The 13667-nt window shown below is 36.7% G+C and overlaps 2 protein-coding genes across 4 annotated transcripts in view; one reads left to right on the top strand and one right to left on the bottom strand.

Moving 5' to 3' along the window:
- LOC129564665 (FMRFamide peptide receptor frpr-18-like) overlaps positions 1-13667 on the bottom strand; it is a 212301-nt gene that overhangs the window by 136888 nt on the left and 61746 nt on the right. Inside the window, exon 1 of one of the 2 annotated variants that reach the window (XM_055438819.1) lies at positions 10366-10384. The exons of the other annotated variant lie outside the window; for it this stretch is intronic. The gene's annotated coding sequence lies outside the window, so the exon portion shown is untranslated. Of the gene's footprint in view, positions 1-10365; positions 10385-13667 lie in introns of those variants that run through there. 2 annotated transcript variants of the gene reach the window in all.
- The window catches only part of LOC129564669 (TWiK family of potassium channels protein 7), a 182585-nt gene that overhangs the window by 123358 nt on the left and 45560 nt on the right, over positions 1-13667 (top strand). The gene's annotated exons all lie outside the window — the stretch shown is intronic.

The following is a 13667-nucleotide window of genomic DNA, read 5'->3' as shown; positions in this document are numbered from 1 at the left end:
TCATGTTTAAAAAAAAAACTAGCATTAAAATCAAATGATTTAATTGCGTTGGTTTCTATTAAAAGTCTCACTGCAGAATTCCGAGCAAGCCAGTGCGACAAGATAATGTGCTTTGCAATGCTGAAGACAAAGTTTGTAGTTGAATACTTCTTGGCTAAACTGGAAGTTCATCGTACAATTTTTTACTCAATCAACAAAGATTCTGCCAATATTATGCAAATATTGCGATAAAATGAAAATGTTCTTCAATTAACATGAATTATATGTCGATTAATTTACAAAGTTTTTCTCATATTTTCCAATTTTGATTTTATTTTAAAGAGTCTCAACGAGTAGACGACTTGAAAACGACAAACATTATCTCGTTGCAACGCAATATTTCATAATGAACTTGCAATCATTTTCATTGAAATATAGGTAAGAATAAAATTTCATTCGAAACAATGTTTTGGGCAGAAACTTTCTAGATGGAAGTTGAAACTGAATGGTTCCCAAAATAAAAGTATATGTATTGATGTGTTGAAACTTTAAACCGAGGCCAAAACGTCAACGAAAGTCACAATTCTCTCTGCAAATCATGGCTTATAATACCAAGACTTTTAGTTATATTTTTTTATCAATGCAGTGATTTCAGTTTCATTCATCTTCTTCTTTTTAAGCATCCACACCAAATAAGCTGGAAACTTTATTAGCCAGAGAATTACCACACAAACACACATTCAACGCTGTGCGGCGATAATATATTTGCACTTCAAAACAAGAGAAATAAAATAGAAAATGTCCAATTTACCCAGAGATTATTCAATAAGCAAAGTCGAAGCAGCAACCACACGACAATGTAACCCAACAAAAGTTGGCATTTTGTTTTATCAAACTATGCGAAAAGTTCAAAACCATACACGCAAAGACCAAACAACAAATAAACTTGGAGCAAAAGGCATTGAGCAGCTGCAAACTTATACATATCGACGAAATCAATACGGAAATCGCTTATAAATATGAAAGCGTTGCTTCTGGTGCAAACGCAGCGCAACTTATGCCAAATTATGTACGAATGAAAATCAGAGACAAAGAAATTCGTTTTAAAGTTCTACCGAATTTGAGTTGCACATCAATGCAATGGTTTGGTATTTGTTTACTCATTTTTTTGCCGAGAATATTTTGAGGCAGAACTTTTTGAAGAAGTGGATCGAAATAACGAAATGCTGTCCAACAGCTCGGAAAATATTATAACGCCAGATACTGAGACACATATTACTATGCATCAGCGCAAATATCCCCTGAATCGAGTTAGGATTTCGAAGAAACGGTTGAACAAAAACCAATATATGGCTTCATGTTTACTGTGAATGAAAGATCAAAGATGTCAGAAGATGATATCAGATTTCCCATGAAAAACCAGTACTTGAGCTGTTTTGGCGAAGCAATGATGTTTAGCTGGAATAGATATTCAATATATGCCTGATGTGCATGGAAACAACGGCATATACATGAAGCAAGTCAATATCAAACACGGCAACAATCTCTCTCTCTCTCTCTCTCTCTCTCTCTCTCTCTCTCTTTCTCTCTCTCTCTCTCTCTCTCTACACCAAAAACTGAACAATAAATATTTTTTCCTCTGGTTCCTTTCTTCATTTTGATTCTATTACAACGACGAACAACGGGATATCAACTCGAAGTTTTCCACTTCATTCATTTGAAAGTTGTAAGTAGCGAACAGTTCGTAGAAAAGTAGGTAAAATATATACATTTTACTAACTATATTTATTTTGAATATATATTCAATTATGTTCTCAGTATTATATGGCAAAGAGCTTAAGAAGCACTACACATCGTTTTGCTTCAATCAAATATAACGCAGCGCGTAATATTATTCACAGTTTTATTGTAAATTGATGAGTTTTTACAGAAAATGTCCAACAGCCAATATCGAGCCAATCATTGAAATGCAAGAAGTGACCCTATGGTGAGGGAGGAACCTATGAAATATGAATCGAGATTCATTTTTGAAGTGTCCGAATATTTTGCCCAGATTTTGACCAACACACACCCGAAAATCGAAGGGATGCTTCATTTATTTCATTTACGAGCACACAAAGGTCCGATGAACCTTGCGAATGTATATCGAATGGCTCTATCCAGAGAGAGACGAGCATCATTTATTCCAGTCGGTAGCTCGACAGCTTTGATTTTTCATGAATTTGTCGGGGCGGGTTGTATTGTTTATCAAATCAACTTTCGTATAAATTTCCCATTTTACAATTTTCACCCGAGCGAAGACAAATGCATACGAAGTGATGCGAATGTAGCACATCCAGAATGAGTCACACAAGATTCACCGAGATTGAAATAGATGAAAAATGAATCAGAAATTGCGATAATAAAAATTTATTTTGCATCAAGTCATTTGTATGCTCAATATTTCAACACGTACAAAGTCACAGCGAAAACGACGACGACGACGACGCTTTGAAAAATAGAACGGAATAGAATTTCACATGAGCGAGTTTGAAATTGAATTGGAAATGAAGAAAATGCATCACTGTAATGCATTTCGCTGTTTTCTATCTTATTTATTTGTCTGTCTTTGTCGGTATGTGTGCATTCGTTGTCGTTCGTCCGACGCTTTTTTTTTCTCTTTCTCATTCATCCTTAAGTTGTATTCGTTTTCCATTTTCTTTGTGATTGCGCGCAGCTGAAGTGTTTGCTTGCTCACATCGTTAGCATAGCGAAAGAGTGAGAGATACCGAGAAAAAAAAGCAACTACAACTTGCATTCCATCACGTTCTTTGCTAGTCGAGAGTAAAAAAAAGATTGGCAAAATGAATAGATATGGAAACAAAAACCGTATTCTTTGTGTTGCATTGTGTGCGAAATAGGAATTGTGATCAACAAACAGTAACAATGGCATTTATAAAGTCAATGTGAATGACAACGACGAAGAAAAATCGGTCGAAATATTGCGAAAAACTTAAAAATGGGAGTGCAAGAGAGAGAGAGAGAGAGAGAGAGAGAAAGCAAAAAGATGCAAAATTCACTAGACAAAAAAGCACATCACACAAAACATGCATACAATGAAATTCGAATTGTTTACAGTTGCGATGTGTGACAATTTTTATAAGCATTGTTAGAGGGTAGCGAATGCATCGTGTTACAATGTTCACTTCTGTGTGCCGTACGTTCACGTGTTGCCTGGTTTCATTTTTCTTTATGCTCGCTTCAATTAAGCGCGAAAAGGAACAGGAAGTCGGAAGAAGCGTACACACATACACACACTCACTGGGCAAAAAACACAACTTAGACTCACCCATTTGTCTTTGCAGGGATGCGGAAATTCGACTATTGTAAATTGAATTATTCGCCCGTCGTTCATCAAACGACGCTTCATTCATAAGAAGTGAAGCATGCGTTTCATGGCGAATACTTGTGAATCGCTCACATCGTGAGCAAATGGCTTGACCTGTTGGTTATGCGAGTAAATAAAATTATTATCAAGAACTAGATTCGAAATTTCTTATTAATTCTGGAAAAGTTTGAACAAATATTAATAACAAGAAGAACAAAGCAAAAAAAAAATGAACCAAAAAATGCGTTGCGTTTGACATCCATCGAAATGTTCAATATGTTTGGATTAAAATTGGAAATTATCAAAAATCAAGCGATTTCCACGAATCCGATCCCCTTTTTTCCTATGAACAAACGATGTGACATAGAAAAATCCCTCGGAAAATTCGCAGAAATGTAAGCTAAATTGTGCTGCTCACTGAAAACTGCCACAAATATTTCATTTCAAAAAAACACTATTGAAGCAGCTCTATATGAACACAATCCCCACACAAGCTTCAAAAATACAAAAATATTGCTCAGATATTTGGAAATAAAGCGATGTCATTGTTTTTCTCCAAAGCAGCCAGCAGCCAGCAGCCGGTTGTGCGCAGAAAAAGTAATGATATGCAAGAGTTTTTGTTTGCACCTAGCATCCACCGTTTCGGTTACATGTTACACGCTGCATTTGTTTCATTTGTCTGTGTGCATCGTTGTGTGAGTGTAATACACTCAGTGTATTTCTGTTGTTGTTTTTTTTTTGTCATTTTCCCTCGCTGATAATTTTGCTGTCAACGCAATGTTTATATGCTGCAGTATTTTGCCTTACGGCACAGTGCGACGCGACCGTTTCACATTAATATTGGACGAAATGCATTCATTTTTTTTCGGCTGAAACAGTTGAGCATTCACATTGTATTCGAAGCGCAACAATACAGACTGTAATCCAAGCGACTTGTATGCTATAATCTCTCCAGTAAATTATTTGTTTTTCTGTTTTTTGTGTGTGTTTGAAAAAAGAGAATCGGCCAACAATTCACTGTTTTTCACGTGCACCGGTAGAACAATGAACGGCTTTAGCATTTTTCCGCATATATTTCATGCAACCCACTATTCAGTGGCGAATCGCATTTTAATGCACACAGCAGATGAGAGAAAAGAGCGAGAAAAGTGAATGCGAAAATAATACATGTTTATGAATTGTAAAATGCAATACTTTTTGCCAGCATTTCCACCGAATTCTAACTCATGCAATTGAGTTGGACAGCTGATTTCATTACCTTTATCACTGTGAAATATTTTTTAAATTAAAAAAAATGTAGGCGTTTACGATGTCACGGTAACAAATAGTAATAGCAATATGAATTTTAAACGTTGATCTCGATTTGTGAGAATTTTTGTGGAAATTTTCATTTGAAATTGGTTTCATAACGAAAACCCAAACGTATTTTTTGAAGCCATAGACAAAAATGACACCTAAAAAGACCGGGTTTACGTGGGATTCAAAATATTCTTTACTGAGAAAAACGAAAAAAAAAAAATCCCTCTAATCACTGATGAATATCGTTGCTGCATATTAAAACTACTCCATCAGGAACCGAAGAACATTCATTTTCTGCTTGATGTGCTTGGTTTTAGTCATGTTTTCTGGTTCTGTGGACATTTCAAATTCTGATGCTGATGAGCAAAGAACTTTACCCTTAAAAATTTATATAAATAGTCAATGAGCGAGAAGGGTTTGGGAGTTCGTTACATTCGCCAATTTAACCAGCCAAAAAACGGCGCACACAGAGAAAAATGATAGTAAATATTTAATAAAGTATAGGAGTTTTCTTTGGCAAAGAAAAAGAAGAAAAGTTTAAATTATTCAAGTCTTTATTCGGAAGCGTGTGACAACGTCATGATGCTTGAGCTTTCATTTTGCGAAATTATGGTTAGTTGAGCTGCTTCGCATCGAACGAAGAGAGAAAAACCAAAAAAATGCTATTTTACTAACAGCAGAGAAAAAGAAAAAACAAACAACTGATAAATATTTCACATCGGCGAGAAATGACCCGATAAAAAAGCAGACTGACTCTTTTCCACCACAGCAGCAGCAGCAGCAAAAGATTTTCATAAATCGGAAGAAGAGCGACGCGACCAAAACGAAATCGAGATGTGCTTGTGTTGTTCTTTTTCTCGATGGCAATGCCTCGTGATTGCATATGACGTAGCAATAGATCGTTGAACATTTCGCTGCCACTTCGTTATCAAACAAGAGCCCGTAGCGTTTGAATTCATTTGCACTTGGTTGCAAACCGAAAATTCATTATTTTTTGGTAGGTTGGCTTTTGTGTGTTGCTGTTGTGACATTATTAAATCGGAATCCACGAGAGACATTTTTCGCATCGCTCATGGAAAATGTGCTTGTGATTTAACGAGATAAATTCGTCACATTTTGTGTGGCATACGGTATGTATTTAGGAGACAAATGATAAGAAAAAAAAACACTCTTGAATTCACCGCAGTCAAGTGTATATCATTCTCACGTCGACGATTTTGATTGAGACCGTCGGGTACATTAGCTCTTTCACAATCAAAACCACAAAAGCATTTCATTGAATTGGCCTTCACCGCCGTCAATCGTCGCAGTTAATGTATTTTTCGGAGTCAATGCCATTCATGACCATGACGATACAAAATGAGCCAATTGAAGAGCACACAGAACAAGTGAAATTGTGAAAATACCGCATAGAAGAAGCATCGCATTAAGCAATTGCCAAGGGGAAAACCACCAGCCAAATCATTAATGTGTCGAATTAATTGGTTTCTTTGCTCGAGGCTGTTTATTTGTCGAATGGGCCAAAAGTTAACCGTAATTTTAAATTGAGTCTCACAAATGACTGTCATTGCCACTTAACGCGAACATGAGATGTCATTGTCATTCGATGAATAAGTGCATTTGTTAAAATGAGTTCAATAAGTCGGTACAAAACCTGTATTTCCTGTCTGATTGTAGAGTGAAAAAGTTTTTTCCTGTTACATTGGTTTTTGTTGCTGTTGTGTGCATTACTGTGAATTCACAACTAGTTCCGGGAGCAAATGATTCATTGTTCACCACTATTTTTGCCATCAGCACATCAATTACATTCTCAGCGCCTTTCTGTCAAATACGACAATGGAATAAAGGCGAGCTCGCTCTAGAGCGACAAATCTTTTTGCCCATGGAACAATTGTGAATTCGCGACGGATCAAAAAAGGAGAGAAAAAATGGACAAAAACTGCAATGACAACAAAGTTGCACGCGGAGGAGATTTACTCCGAAAATACACAACAACGAAGGCGGACTGACGCAGATAAGGGATTGTGAGAACAACGCGCGGAAAAGAAAAACTTTATCAAACAAAAAACGAGCTGCATCAGAAGCGACATAGACGTAGATCACGTTGACGAGCAACTTGCTTGCAATTGAATTGCACCGAGTATAAAGGGATAGAAAGGAAGAAGAGAGAGAAAGACAGTGAACAATGGGAAATAACGATGCAAGACAACAACTATCGTAGACAAAACTTATCTCAAGCGGATGTGGCGTCAACTGAAAGAAATAAGAATACGAGCAATTTGGAAATTTCCATTTTTTCACTCTTTCTTTCTGGTAACGCTTTCGCTTTTTGTGCCATGCTCATGATTTAAAGAAGTGCGCGATTTGTCATGTAATTTTTTGTTTCGTGTATTCACTTGGTTTCCTTTAATGTTATGTTGTCGGCGTGTTTTCCTCTGCTGGCCACAGTACGGTTGTCTCGAGAAATCTCTCAACTATAAGCAATCCGAATTTCACTGTTGAATCTGATTTCATATCGCTTCTGACTTTTACAATCGCATTTTGAGGACTTGTGCATTCACCACCGTCACTTGACCCATATCGCGCTAACAAGTCAACAGCAGAGACTACTGGCGAATTGAGCGATGCAAAAAAATTACGATAAACAAACAACCGAACAATGCAAATTCTTTTAATCTTGCATCCCCAAAGACAACAAGTGAAACGTTTGTATGAGGCGGCGGCTATGTTTTTTCTCCTCCTCTGAAATTTCATTTGTTTATGTTGGCAAAAAGTTGTTGGAAAACTACAGCGCGGCAAATAGTAAACGGGCTAAAGAACTTGGATCCATCAGAGCGATAACGCGAACAATTTTAATTGAATCTGCAATGCTGTTTCTGAAAGTCAAAATCTTCAACACGCTTTGCAATGGTTAATTGGAACTAACTTCACGGTTAGAAAACGCCAGCAATATGAATATACTCTTTGTGATTTTGCGTCACCGCGACAAAAGCAGAACGAAGATTTTGCGAAATTCCATTAACAAAACTTGAACAGTGTTTTAGCCAAAAGATTGCAAGTTCTGAGCGAGCGAGAGAGAGAGCAATGGTTTTTAATCGAATTTGCTGCTGCACAGAACAAGTTTTGTTGACATGTATTTCTTCGGCGGTGCAGCGGTAAACAAGATGGTCTTTTTACAATCATTTATCTTCATATTCGAGTGTGCAATGCAAGTACAACAACAACCGCCATAACAAAAGAAATATATGCATCATTTATTAAACCAGTGATAAAAGAATAAGCCAAAAACTTGTGCAATGGTGACCCAGAAACAAGAGAGTTGTGAACATCATTCAGAAGCGTTCACATCACGTTCAAGTGCTTGAAAGTGTTTAAGAAGTGTGCATTTTAAAGCGTTAAAAGCCGTAATCATTCGCATGTTGTTTACTTCTTGTGGCTGATTCGGTTACTGTACTGGAATCCCTTCAAAACGTGAAGATTCTTTTCTGAAGAATCTTCTGAAGAAAAGCATAGCCAGTGTAATGAAATGCCAAAAAGCGTCCGCAAACACAAAACCTCAATCACAAGAAGCTCTGAAATGTACGCCACTCTTCTTTGCCGAAACGAAGAGAGATGATACGCTTGTTGTATAAGAATGATAGCTTCGAAAAACCAAGACGTCCGAAGAAAATCCCATCGAACTTAAGCTAACCGAATAACTGTGTTGAGTTTCCAAGAAAATAATTAAACTATGCAACACTTTTGTGATATACACCAAACAACACCACCACCACCATCCAGTCCAAGCGATTACTACATAAATTCGGCCATTAATTATTTAAGCACACACACACGACACAGAAACACACATCAAATATGAATTGGTTAAAAGGAAATTTTCGGTTCTGGGCATTGTTCAAGTTGTGGGTAAACATGACACATCCACCTCCTCCGCCATCATTCAAAATATTGTTACGCATTGTCAAGTGTCGAATGTATTGTCAAATACCATTAAATTATACATGAACTAATGCAATAACAACCGGCAACAGCAACACCAGCAACACCAAATCTACATAAATGAAATGTTTGTCCGAAAATTATAAACAAACCAAAATCCCATCTCCACTTTAACAAGTCAAATAGATGGTCAAAAGCAGAGACAATTCATTTCCGTCGCTCTTCAACATACACATCACCATGCATCGGCCAATGTTCGCTTCTGAGCACTTGAACTTTCGCTTGACTCATGTTGTATATGTGCTTGAAAAGGTTTTCGAACCGTAGTGACAATGGGTTCTTCGGAGAAGTGTTTAGCAAGAATTGTGGTGATCTTTGAACACTTAGTAAACATTACCTTATCGTTCTTCGGTGGGTCGACAATGACCAAAATGACAACCAACACACACAAAGCAGGCAATCACTTAATATATCATTCGACACAAATCCATACGGTTCACATGCAATTCAGTATTTAATTAGAAATTTCGAAAATGTGACCGAACCCAGAAATGTTCAAATAAAAGAGCAAAATCCAACATAATAACCTCAATCCTATTTTCCAAGCTTCATTTTGAAATGCGAGCTACATTTTTGATTATTTCGTGGGAATTCCCAATTTAATACTTTGATTTGAGCAGCTCTGGTGGTAGGGAAAACTGGTTTCTCGCAAGAAGTTCTTTGTCCCATGCAAAAGACACGAGCATTTGAGTTATTTACAGAAGAATTCATATTTCATTCATGTTGTCAAGAACAATAGACAATTCGTCTCAATGAAAATATGGGTCGAGCATTTGAAAATAAACTCGTTGCATTTTATTTTAATTGAAAATGACAATTCTCATGCGTACAGAAAAAAAAATCCGGTTGATAATAGACACATTTTTGCTTTCGTACAATTACTATAATCATGCTATGGGTGGCGGTGGGTGCATTTCACTCATCCACCCGGGCATCTAGATAATTGAAATATTCTAGTTATTGTTGCATTACTAATGGAAATGAATTAAAATTGAATTCGTTTTGCGTCGCACCGCTTGTATGTGTCGTACATAAAACCGTGTTCTTACATATAAAACACAAGCGGCGAATAGAATTATTTATTTCAAGATGAAGCTCATTAAATAATGGCAACGCGCAACATTGTTATGTACCTTGAGTAATTCTCGTGTTTAAAATTTACTTCATTTTTGAGGAGCCGTCATTTCGAGTTGCAGGAGAATATTCTGCAGAGAGAATGGGTATGTGTGTGTGTGAGAGTGAGTAAGAGAAGCGACATTCTAAGTCAAGAAAAGGAAGAGTGTTTAGTTTCATTATTTATGATGCTCTCGATGTAATTCATAATGCACGTAAGCGTCTCACGCTGTATCGATGTTACATTGTTTACTTGGTGTGACTTGAATAGCGGAAGAGAATGAGAAGTTGACAGAAGACCCAAACATTATTATGTTCGTGTATTGAGCACTTGAAGTGCAATTATGTCAAACGCCCGTGCCCAATACTCCCAATCAATGTCGAACATAGTCAATATTTTCACAGTGCTCACACTTCCCTTCGTGCGTCGCCTTCACTCGTGCCATGTTCTGTTCTTTTGGTCTTGGTTTTTTCTTTTGCATCAACCAATTGATTTTGTCCATCACAAACTGTGCATCGTCTCATTTCAAATATTCGTTGTTTATTTAGTAATTGCTTCAATATTCAATTAAAGCGCTTCGTTTTTTTTTACAATTTTTGTTTCTTACCTTTTTTTATTGGTGTGAAACCACTCAACGTGAGAAGTGACAACTTTAGTTTTAATTTGCTGCAGTCATTCTGGAAAATATGAAAATGGACGAAAAAAAAGGCTTTAGAGAAAATGAATAGAAAAAAAATAGCGGAAAAATTTCATTTAGTGCAAAATCACATTTCGCTTAAGTTGTTGACTCGAAATGAATGGAATTTAATTACGTTAAATGTGAACCAACGCTTTTTTAAATGCTACGCAATGAAAAGAATGCGAATACCCTTCGCATCGAGAAACTACTGTGGTCTTGAGTACACACACATACACAGTTGTCACAATCACCATCAAAACGTAAAATGTCATCAAAGCGATAGTTGCAGGGATATCCACTCTTGATTTCAATGAAATAGTTATAGAGTAGTTTTCAAAGCATGCAATTCCCTTCTGTGAGTGACTGTGAAACGTCTCCCACTCTCATCACTTGATTACTTTCATTCCTTCCTTTCTCTCAGAACGTCATTGGGGAATCAAGGGAGAAAAATAAGATCGCATAAAATGGGAAAAGTACATCAAATAAGTTTCCAAATGGTAACACAAGATTCCATTTAACTTTGCTGCATTTTCTCATTTTTAAACGGAAACTTCCGTTATGAACTTGCTTGAAATGAAGAAAATCTTAATTAGATTGAGATTAAAAGTGAGTTGTATTTCTTTATGCTAACTATTTGCAAATTTCTTTTCTCTTGCCATGCGGAATCAGTAGTAAAGCCATGGATATGACTTTTCACTTCATTTTTTCCCGTCTCCATTCCATAGAAAGAAAATATCTGGAACTTGCGAACAAAGTTATTAGATACAATAAATTTGACTTGATTATTTTGAGTGAGAATAAATAAGTTTCTGGAAAATTACTTATCATTACTATGGCCGCAGTTTGAAAAACTTGTTTTCATATTTCGGAATGGGTGGTAAAAAAAGACTCTCAACCGGTTGTTCCTATCAATCATCACCTCATTTTTCGCGATAAAAATGACTGAAACTTTTTTATGGCCTCGAAGTAAATCAACGGGCCAACATTTTTGGCGTATTTTTTGGTTTCTCGCAAGTTTTGAATCGCAACAATGTTGCATTCGGTTGATTTAAGTGTCTGCCGTTGTGAATTATGTGAAGAAAACTCTTCGCATTTTGCCACATCTAAATTTTAATTGCTTATTGATGTTAAAAGTTTTACATTTGATGTCCATCACCAAAATGCTTTGGCTACGATGCAAACGAGAAAAAAACAAATTTTTTGAGAAATAAAAACGTTTACAAATGAAAATATATGGTTTGGTTGTGCTTTGCATTTGGTTATTCAATCATTTGAACATATTTTATTTTTCTCGTTTGCTTTGAAATTGGAAAATGAGGAAGAGAGTTGGAGGGAGGAAGAGAGGTAGAGAGAGTAAGAGAAACATACAGAAAGAGAGGGATCGACAGACCTAGAAGAAAGAAACGGTGGTCCATGGAATTAAGAAGCATCTGGTGTGAAATGCACAAAGTCGAAGTGCATTAGAATAAATTGCATTTTTCTCGAATTGATGGTTCTAAATCATTTTGTTCCGGAGAGCATTCGCATAAAGTGTGTGTATGTATGTGGCTACAATAGCACCATATGTGCTCGCTCCCATTTGGTTGGACCAAAACGAATGCAATCACCTCGATTATTATCTAAATTTTATGTTCGCTCTTCTGCTTTTCATTTCTCACAAAAATATTGTTGATTACCTACGTAGAATGTGAATTTTGTATGCAGAACCAATAGCCAATTGCAAGTGCTCTCATCTTTTCAATGCAACGTGCAGGACCTCGTGCACACTTTTCGTTCCATATATGCAAGATGGTGTGTGTGTGTGTGTGTGTGTGTGTGTGTGTGTACACCATAAAATGCCTTGAACCACAATTTATCATGAAGACGATACCTGCATGCAAACCGAATTGAAAATCATCAGCATGGCTTTTGTGTACAACGAACAAAGTTTTTGGCAGTAGTGCTCCAGCCAAGATCGTATTATCAATGTGTTTACTTTCATCTGCATTCCATTTCTTTTTTCGTGTTTAATATCTTTCCCGGTTGTCAACATTACCATTCTTGCTCACTAAATATTTGTATTCCTGGAACATCTTACAACTTGACGTCGTCGTCGTCTCTCTCACACACTTTTTGCCTCTCTTTTGGGTGTGTGTACTTGGCTCCAATATTTTAAAGACTCTCCATATAATGCCACACTATATACGGTATTTATTTTGAATTTGGCATTTTCCGTGCTCATTTCCATTTCAGTGGAATTTGCCATTGGAACTGGCGTTTTGACGGAGCAGCAGCAGGATGGGGGTGGAGAAGCAAGCGAAGGGATGAAATCTGTCTACTGCTTTGACAAAAATAATCTTCGTTTCTCGCTTTATTTGCCATCGGTACACCACCACATAACCATTGAATCGTTTTTATGTCACCTTCTCGGTGCCCTTTATTTGTTCACTTTTTTCCGCTTTTTCCATTGCCTTTTATTTAAACTGTATGCTATGGCTCTGCACTCGTTCGTCTCTTTATTTTGCAAACGAAAAATATGAGAGAAGCACTGCGAACGACGCAAAACAGAGAGCAAACGAGCGAACGAACGAACGAACGAAGGAGAAAAAAATCAATTTTCGTTTCATGTTCATCGTCGCCGTCTTGCTCATAAAAAACATTCGTTATTTTCGTTGCCTTTCGAGAAAATTGTACATTCAAATTTTCGAATGTCGGGTTTGCGTTTTGCTTGAACTGTGACAATTCACAGTAACTGAAACCGTGTGTAGTATGGATGTGTGAGTGTGTGTGTGTGTGTGTGATTGTGTGTGGATTTACTTGAACATATTCAACAATAAAATCGATTCGTTTTTCTTTCTTTTCCTCTCTTTTGTTCATTCGATCCTCTCGTTCTTTCCGACTCGTTCAACAATCCGCTATTCGCATTTAAAAATAAATCGGTTGCATATGTGTCGACTGCAAGTGGGTGTATGAAACCTCATCGAGGAGAACCACCAGCAGTAGCAGCAGCAGTCGACATGTGCAATTGACGACAAAAACCACTTGGAATTGAATTATTTTCGTTATTAAAGGAATTTAATATCATTACAATGAATATGCTTTTTGCGAAATGTACAATGCCAATGCGAAATAATAGCATTAAATCACAGAATTTGCGATACTTTATGCACCGAAAACGGAGATTGTTATGATTGCACACTTGAAAGATTTGCAAAAAAAATCTAGCATTTTATTCTGCGTGTGTGAAGTTT

Source organism: Sitodiplosis mosellana, unplaced genomic scaffold, assembly GCF_009176505.1.
Source record: "Sitodiplosis mosellana isolate CC-2019 unplaced genomic scaffold, AAFC_SMos_1.0 Smas_scaffold_1, whole genome shotgun sequence".
Lineage (NCBI taxonomy): Eukaryota > Metazoa > Arthropoda > Insecta > Diptera > Cecidomyiidae > Sitodiplosis > Sitodiplosis mosellana.
The sequence above is the reverse complement of the archived record's forward strand: the minus strand, read 5'-3'. Positions and strand labels throughout refer to the sequence as shown.